The 9361-nt window shown below is 30.9% G+C and overlaps 1 pseudogene; it reads right to left on the bottom strand.

Moving 5' to 3' along the window:
- Positions 1-223: 223 nt before the first annotated feature.
- On the bottom strand, positions 224-6990 carry LOC113381883 (annotated as a pseudogene).
- Between the last annotated feature and the right edge of the window lie 2371 nt (positions 6991-9361).

Here is a 9361-nt window from a genome sequence, read left to right as displayed (position 1 = left end):
TATTATTTACAAATATATAAAAATAAAATGTATTCAATTATAAAATATTAGCTTATGTCTACTAAACATCATTGGTAAGCTGATCTATCGATGGGAGTGCGCAGAAAGTGTATATTTGAAGCGCTTGGCTCTGAGTAATATGTTTGTCCACGGTAACTTTGTCCATTTCTATCAGAATATACTGCAGATTGTAGTTTAGGAACAAATCCACTTGGAGAATTCCTCAATGGCGCAAGATTTGTAAAGTAGGATTTAAGGCATCATTCAGAGTGACGTCGTATTCATTTTCATTTATATCTGCAAAATTTTGTCTAATATGTGGTCTATCTTCTGAAGGTTTACCAGCTTTCAAGGAATCACTTAAATATTCTTGTTGTTGATATACTATTGGCTCTACTGGTTGTTACGTACGTCGATGTTGTTCATCTTTTGATTTACGTTGAAAGTTTTTTCATAATATCCAGTTGTTGTTTCAATTTATCTGCTTCGTAATCGACCGGCGACTGTGATTCAATTTTGACTTTCTTCCAATTGGTTGCAATCCTCTTGGCAAATATGGACTGCCGCCCCTACTAGGTAAAAATGGCCTTTTGACAACTCGTAATAAAGGTCTCGTTGATTTTGGTGGTAAAACTGGCTCCCGCCTTGAATTTGTGGTTAAATTCGTTAGTCGTTTTGGTTGTGGTTCAACTGCCTCGTAATCTTCATCATCGTAATACTCATCATCTGATACATCTAGGGGTTGGGCAGTGCTGCTGGATACCGGCCGGCGCAATTCGTGACGCGGTCTCGATTCCACGGGATCCCTTTGTACTTGCTTATATCCATAATCGTATGAGTCTAAAACTGGTCTCCGATGTCTGTCAATTTGGGCAGGGCGTCTCAACGACTTTACTGGTCCTGGTCTGTCATCAAAGCTCGGTTGTTTAGCCAAAGGACGTTCAGTAACTACTGGAGGTGGCGGTGTATGCACCTTTTTCTGGGAACTTTTGCTTGAGTTTCAGTCTTAATACGTGGCGGAACAACTACTTCTTCTTCCTCCTCATAGTCACTATATTCAGCATCTGATTGTGTTGGTGAGGCATCAGATGTATTTGGTTTATAGTCATATTTATCCCGTATATTCAGAGGCACCGGTCGCCGAATCTTTGGAGGCATACGCGGTCTATCGTAAACCGATGATTTTTGGATTTCTGGGATGGCTGAACTAAGGTTTCCTGTGGTGCTTGTGGGGTGGGCTGTTTTCTTCCTTGTGCTCTGGATCCTGGTCTCCTGCGCGGCGTGTAACCTCTGGGTCTGTCGTAAGGTTTGCTCCTAGGATTATCATAATCATCGTAGTCACGGCGATAATCATATCTGTCATCATAGTCGTCATACTGAGCTGGAAGTCGCGATGGATTGTGAAGTGGTCTTTTCCGTCTTCGACCAATATCTCGTTGTTGATCATCATAAATATCACTATCCGAATAATCGTCATCGTAGTAATAGTCATACGGCTGTGGACGTCTAAAATTAGAAATTCAAATCAGAATTCACAATATACAAGGTTTATAGATTTTAGTAGTAGTAATAATATGAAGGAAAAAGTTTTGAAAACAGATGAAAACAGTCTTCAAATATATTCTAAAATCAGCATCTACATCTGTTCCACAACTATATATCTATTCTTATACATAAGCTAGACTCTCAATTCGATAAATTATTATTTAATATAATAAAAATAAGAATCTATCCTATCTTTGAAAATAAAATTTTCTTATAATAAATACCTCCACCTTAGCGGTCTTCGCCTTCGACTAGTTGGTCTTGGAGCAGGTTGCGTTGCAGGAGCCGGAGTAGTTGTCGTCGTTGTAGATGTTGTGGTTGTTGCCTTATACAACGCATCATTTCTTAAATAGATTAATGCAATTTTTAAACTTTTAGTATGCAAAAATAGTTTTTACACAAAGCCTTTATTATTTGAGTTAGTTTAATTAGTTATAATTTGTGTTAGTTGGAAGAGAAAACCTATTTGACTGTACTATGATTTTTGATTTTACATTATTAAATAACGATGGAAGCAATTTTGTATATTTCAGGTTAATTCTAATTGATGTTGTGTTGATAAAGGAATACAAAAATGTATTTTAGATACTTTTAAATCTTGTTTTGTTTACATTTATGTATAATTGATATACTAGATTCATTCTTAGAAATATTACTGGCAAATTTAATGATAACTGATAATTTCAAATGGTGAGCTAGTATTTCGCAATTTGACATTTAATATGCGAATTGTATAAACCAATGTATTGTGTTTACCAAGATATACCATACACACACACACTCACACACACATATATATATATATATATATATATATATATATACATATATATATATGAATATTGTTCATATTTTTTATTGTGATAATTCAATTTTAGTGCAGTCAAAAGGGATTCTTATAAATTCAGTAACTGCAGCTATTTACTTATAAAAACATTAATTATCCGTTAGGTATATATTAAAAATTAAGAACGACAGAGAATTTACCTGCCCCAATATTTGTGTGAATTAGCACAGTCTACTTCTGAAGCAAAATGACATATGAATGTTTTTTGGTCAAATGCTGTGAAATTTGCACATAGAAAGTCGTAACGCGTTCCATACAGGCAGTGGTGGTATAGCTGAAATTAAAATAAATGTTTATATATATATATATGTGTGTTTCAACGTCGAAATATATATATATATATATATATATATATATATTATGTATAATCACATTACTCTGTCAGTCAAACCAATTAAGAAAATAATTTATTGCAATAAATTGAACTCCATTTAACAACTGGTATTCCTCAAGATTTATTTAGTCATTTCATTTTTTTTAGTTTTTAAAACAATCAGTATATATAAGGAGTTATTTCAAGTTAACAAAAAGCTAGTAGAACTATGGGCCAAATCTGGAAGGCAAGGTTATTTGGAATGCAATTTAAAAAAAAAATCATCAAATTATAGAAAAAAATTGTTTAGCGGTAACAAGAAATGTTAACCAAAGTTTTTTATTTGATTTTGATATATTAGGTAGCAGTGATGTCGACTTATTAATACTTGGAAATTTCTATAAATTGAAGTAATGGTGATTTACTTTCATGACCAGATTAGACAGATAATCTTATCTTCATTATTATTTAAAATATCATTATTACATGGCAAGATTCATAATACGAATATTATTCTAATGAAAATACTAATCTTTATTTTGTACTCTATTTTATTTATATTTATGTTATTAGTCACTTATGTTACTATTTAGCAGTTATAACAGATATTGTAATTAAAAAAAAGGCAAGATATTTATAAAACTAATAAAACGTGGGCTAGCACCACGTTCGCACCAACTAATCCCGGGTTCGCTGGTTCGATTCCCGCTACCGCCAAAGCCCGACATTAGGCAATTTTGATGTCAAATTTCCACTTGAGATTATAAATCTCTTCCACTATAGGATATAGTTGCATATCTTATATATAAAAATAGATCGCAAAATGTGTTGGTAAGCGCATAACTTAACAACGCCTGAACCAATTTGGCCAATTCTTTTTTAAAATGTTCGTTGAAGTCCAAGGATGGTTGTTACGGCGAGAAAAATACGAATAATTGCCGGGACAACCCTAAAAACAGCCCTTTTCTATTTTAATCGAGTAGGCAACGCAATTTGTAAAAAAAACAATGATCTATGTCATGACATTTTGTGTAGTTTTTGATAATCTAATTTTGAATATATTTATATAAACATAGAAATATCTTTCAATCAAGCTATATTGGCAGCCAAAAACATTGATGTAAATTAATTAAATTTCAAAATTCAAGAACAAATTACAGGCGAATCAGTTGATTCGGCAACTAACCAAGACGATCCATCGGAGTTTTTTAACTCGCAGGATTTGCTAGGATTGTCACCTCACAATCTTCAGTTAAAGGTTGGATCGGCAATTATAATGTTGCGAAATATCGACCAACTATATTCAAAGGATAGTATAAAGCAGAAGATGTTCTCGCACCATGCATCCCAATGCGTTTCCAGTGCGTTTATGGTATCATTAAGTGTTTGTGGTATTAATTTAGAAAACCCATGTTTCTCACATGGAAAATTGTATGTTGTTTGTTCCCGTATTGGAAAACCATCAGATTTGTTTGTCTATGCGCCAGGTAATCAAACAAAAAGATATCGTTTATCACAAAGCACTACAATGAAAATTGAACTGATTTTTGAATTATGATTTACATTATTAAAATTACTTACTTTTAAATGCTTATAGTGTTTTATTTAATTATTTTTAATTCACACCGAATTATTACCAGGGTGACGGTTCTGTTCAGGATAATTTTTTGCAAAGAATAGAAAAAAGGTAGGCATAAACACCGCCACATTACAATTTTTTTTGACAGGACGAAGTCTGTCGGGCCGGCTAGTATATAATAAAAATGTCAGCAAATACTTTGAGTATAGTTAATTAGTCATAATTGGATTGAACAACTACTGGATTGCCCTTCATTCAAAAGTCCATATGATAAAGTCAAAACAATTACTGAATGTCCTAAGTGTGACAGATTGTAGTTAAAACTGTTAAAAAGAAGAAAAAAGAGAAAAGAAAATAAACGTGAACATAAGAAAGAGTACAACGAAAGCTAAGCTCTCTCTCTCTCTCTCTCTCTCTCTCTATATATATATATATATATATATATACAGTGGTGTTGTCGGGCCGGCAAAAAAAATTGAAAAAGAATCGCTACATACAGAAAGTGATTTAATAAGTGAATTTAATAAATTATAATGTAACTAATTTTTATTAAACGTTCCTATTAATGTAATAGACATATATATAGGTGCACAAAATGGGTTTTGTAATGATTTTTGTTTCTTACATTTTCGAACGGAACCGGAATAAACATGAGGACCGTTTTTTTTATTTTAGCGTTCCGGCAAAAAAAAATTAACTCAACACCACTGTATATATATATATATATATCTATATATATATTAAAAATAATAAATAATTTATATCGACCATCCACTTACTATGAAAATAAGTAAACACACCCAAGGAATGCAAACAAATCGTGATCGATCAGTGGAACGGGTAAAATATTACTTGATATTATCAAGTACTAAACTAGGTCAATAATTCTGTCTGCAGTTTCAAAAAATTATACATTAATATAATTATTTAGTTCATTTATAAAGTTTCGAACCTTTGTTGTAAGGGTTAGATTACAACAGAAAAATATATTGTACACTTAAACATCTGATCTTTTTCCTTGTTCCATAGGACAATTATAGAGTGCTTTATTTTTGTGTTCTTGTTTTGCTTCCTTTAAGCACAAAATAACGATTTGGAAAATTATTTAGATTGTTTCATCGTTAACAGCTACTGAACGGACCTGACACAACTCATATTTGTGGCGAGCATAGCTCTTTGGTAGCGTGTTCGATTCACACGACAGGGATCTTCGGATCAAATCCTGTCAATGACTTAAAATTTATAACAAAAATATATGTAGTTAATTTGAAATCAAATAAAAATTGTATTTGTTAAGTAAAATTTGAATAAAAAAAATTAAGAAAAATAGGAATAACAGAATTCGAATAGTTGAGTTGAATTAGGAGTAAGAAGAGGAATATTGGAACTTGAAAGAAGAATGAAGAAAAAAATAGAATGAAGCTGAAAGTTAAATAGGATTAGAAATTTGAAAAAGAGCAAGAATTGAAGAAAATAAGAAAAAGAAAAATTAAGAAGAATATAGAATAGCATACATAAATAGATTGAAAATGATCTAAAAATTAGAATGTAAATAAATAAAAATTGTTGTAGGTGGCTAAATGCTCAGGGTAAAGCGAGGTCAAATAAAAAATTAGGAATATATATATATATATATATATATATATAATATATACTCATATTTCAAGACTTTTTAATCATTATCAATAGAAATGTACAATAATAAAAAATACGCTTTCAAATAACTGAAAATTACAAGAACAAATTAGAATTCTCAATAACTTATCAGAGTGATAAATGTTGACGCAAGGGTCGACACACTGTATATCGTCACATAATTTTGGGTTATCAAATTTGGAATTTTCAATATTTGAAAAAACACTATAAAATTAATTGTCAAATGATCTATAAATCACCACTTTGATACAAGAGTCGCTACCAGAAAATCGTCTTTGCACAACTACTGATTAGAAAATACGATCACGAAGGCAGATTTGATAGCATGAGACTTGGCCGATGGCCAATTTCTTGCGACTAGACTTCTTGGGGATAAAATCCATAATAAAGACTGAAATTGATGTTGTCACGTATGATCTCCTAATGTCTTTAAGGAGTCATTGGCAACATTTATTATTCGTTTTTAGTCAAAGTCTCATAAATAGAACATATAATCTTTAACAATTTATATAGCAGTTGTAGATTGATATACTAAAAACGTATACATTTCATATTTGAACAATAATTTTATTTATTGATTTATTATTTACCTGACATTTATATGCGACGCTAGCATAAAATCCGTCGTGAAGGCCATTACATTTAAATGAGATCTGTTCACTGGGAGGAGTTGTCACCAGGAATGGATAATCAGTCAGATTATAACCATTTAACTCACGTGGAAGATTTGGATCCCAGATATAATCAATTTGTGGAATACCTGTAAGTGGCGGCTTCGTCGAACTTGATGGTGCAACTGTTGTTTGCTGTAATAGAAATAATTTTTAACATTTTGAAGAACGCCAAAACATTTTTTTAAATTAAATGATGATTGTGTTTATAAAGACTATTCGAAGAATTATTATGTTAGCTATGTTATAAGTAAATGATTGGAATTTACCTCATCATTTTCAGCATCTGTAGAAATTTCGGTTGTTGTTGTAGTGGTGGTCGTTGTAGATTTTATAAAACTTTTGGCTGCTGTGCATGAGTGTAGACAAGTGATTAATACTGAAAGAGAAAAAAATAAGTTTAATATAATTGATAATCTTATCGTAATTGATGATAGCCCGCAAAGATCTATCTTAATATTGTTTATTTGTTGTAAAATATTAGCATTTCCTTTTAACTCGATATATTGATTATCTCCCTTTCCTTTTCTCTTTTTTAAAGAGATACAAAAATTTTGTTTTATAAGTGATTATTTAATTTAGAAAGAATTGACATAAGAAAGATTACATGCATGCTTGTGATGTCCATTAAATTTCATAGTATTTAACGGATTTTTGTCACATTAGGTTTTTTATCTGTAAATGAAAGACATTCAACGTAAATTTTTCTTATATGTATGCTAATTACAAATATGAAAGTATTTGTAATTAGTGATAAATTTCAATATCCCGACCAAATTGAAAAAACTATTTGTGAGCTGATTTTTGAGGGTTTGTCGACGTTTTCTCAAAAATGACTGCACAAATTTAAAAAAATTCGTTATTCGATGTAACTTGTTAGCGTCTATCAATTTTGCACGACGATCGACCAAGCCCTTTCTCCATAATTAGCAGAAAAGTGCGTAAAAATTCGTCAACGTTTCTGCCAAAAATCCTAAAGCGATTTCAGAAATTCAAAAACTGTTTGAAAGATATTTGCGAATCGAATAGAAATTTGTCGTTATTTTTTTTAGTAATTTGAATAAATCTTTGTATGGTTATAGAATTCCTGGTCTTAATCTAAAGTATTAGAGACAAGCTGTTTAACTAAAAAAAATAGCCTTGAGGCAAGTTACATGAACTTCCCGATATGTGTAAATAATCGACTTAATCAATAATAAACGATTTAATTTATGAGTGATTAGAACTATTCCGAGTGAATTTATTACACATAATTGAAAACGAACGAACACGTTAACTCGGAGTATTTTCTAAAAACAAATTTTCACAAATCAATAATTTTTATAATTGAACCAGTTTTTGTAGGACGTTAATGGTTTAGTATGTTCATTAAGACCAAGTAATACCAAGTAAATCATCTAATTTTAATTTTAACAAACGTCAACAATACTACTTATTTTCTCAAACTTTGATGAATTTTTAAAATTAAACTACTTGTCGTAAGGCCGTTATATTCCAGTAAGTTCTTTAAGACTATGATATACATCGCCAAAGAAAGTTTCATGAAAATCGGCTTAAATTTTTTTTTCAACAGTTAATTATAAGAAAACGGCTCGGTAGATTTTCACCTAAAACTAATCAGTATTATTCCCAACAAATATCTTTCGAATAGTTTTTGATTTTCTAAAATCGATTCGAGAGAATGAGCTTAAATGTGCACGAAAAGTTTAACACTCTTTTTCAAATTACAAAGAAACGGCTCGGCAGATCGTTTCACAAAACGGACAAACAATAGTCCTCACCGAGATACATCGAATGGCTTTTAAATTTTTTAAATCGGTCCAGCCGTTTTTAAGAAAACGTCGATTTACGGCAAAAAATCTGTTCACATACACGCACACACATACACGCACACACATACACGCACACACATACACGCACACACATACACGCACACACATACACACACACATACTTTTTCCAAATTTGATCTCATTCGATTTAGAATGGCTTGAAACGTCGAGAAAACATAAAATTAGCGAATCGAATTTTTTTATGAAACAAACTTCTCCTTCGGGAAGTTAAAAATAATATTTGTTTGGATTATTCGGCCGCGCTTTTAATAAATACTCTGTGTAATTCATAAACCACTTGTCAAAAATAAGTAACATGTTTGTAAACTTTGTGCAAAATTGAATGATCTGCAATGGTTATTTGCAATATAATGTTGGTATACTTATAAATAACTCATAAATTAATATATTGCTTTCTTATTAACTCAATTATTTAAACACGTCGGGAAGTTCACGTAGCTTGCCTTAGGCAAAATTGCCACTTAAACTTGTTTTTTATATTTATTAATAACAATATTAACTTCTTCTACCCTAAAGTTTCACAAATCCTTTATTTGTTTTAGCTGTTATTTTGAAAGTTAAATCAAAATAATTGATTTAGAAAACATTATAAGCAAGTCGATGATATCCATTAAAAATCTTGCATATTATAATTGATTTTTCTCTGTTTTTTCTAAACCTTAAATTTGACATTGAAAATATTATTAATTTCTCTCTATTTATATATAACTCTTGATTGAAAGTATTTAAATAAATAATATTAATTCCTTTCTCGTGACGTTAAAGGCCTGTGTGGAAATATAACCTTCATTACAATCACTTGGGACCAGTTATTGGTACTTCCGCGTTTGACATAGGTTCGAAATACAGAAACAAGTGGGATCGGCATGGGCAAATTATTGCATTTTTAAATAATAA

The sequence above is a fragment of the Ctenocephalides felis genome, unplaced genomic scaffold (genome assembly GCF_003426905.1).
Source record: "Ctenocephalides felis isolate EL2017-DRISC unplaced genomic scaffold, ASM342690v1 CF-g0.4_SCAFFOLD_03161, whole genome shotgun sequence".
NCBI lineage: Eukaryota > Metazoa > Arthropoda > Insecta > Siphonaptera > Pulicidae > Ctenocephalides > Ctenocephalides felis.
This window is presented reverse-complemented; position numbering and strand designations above follow the sequence as displayed.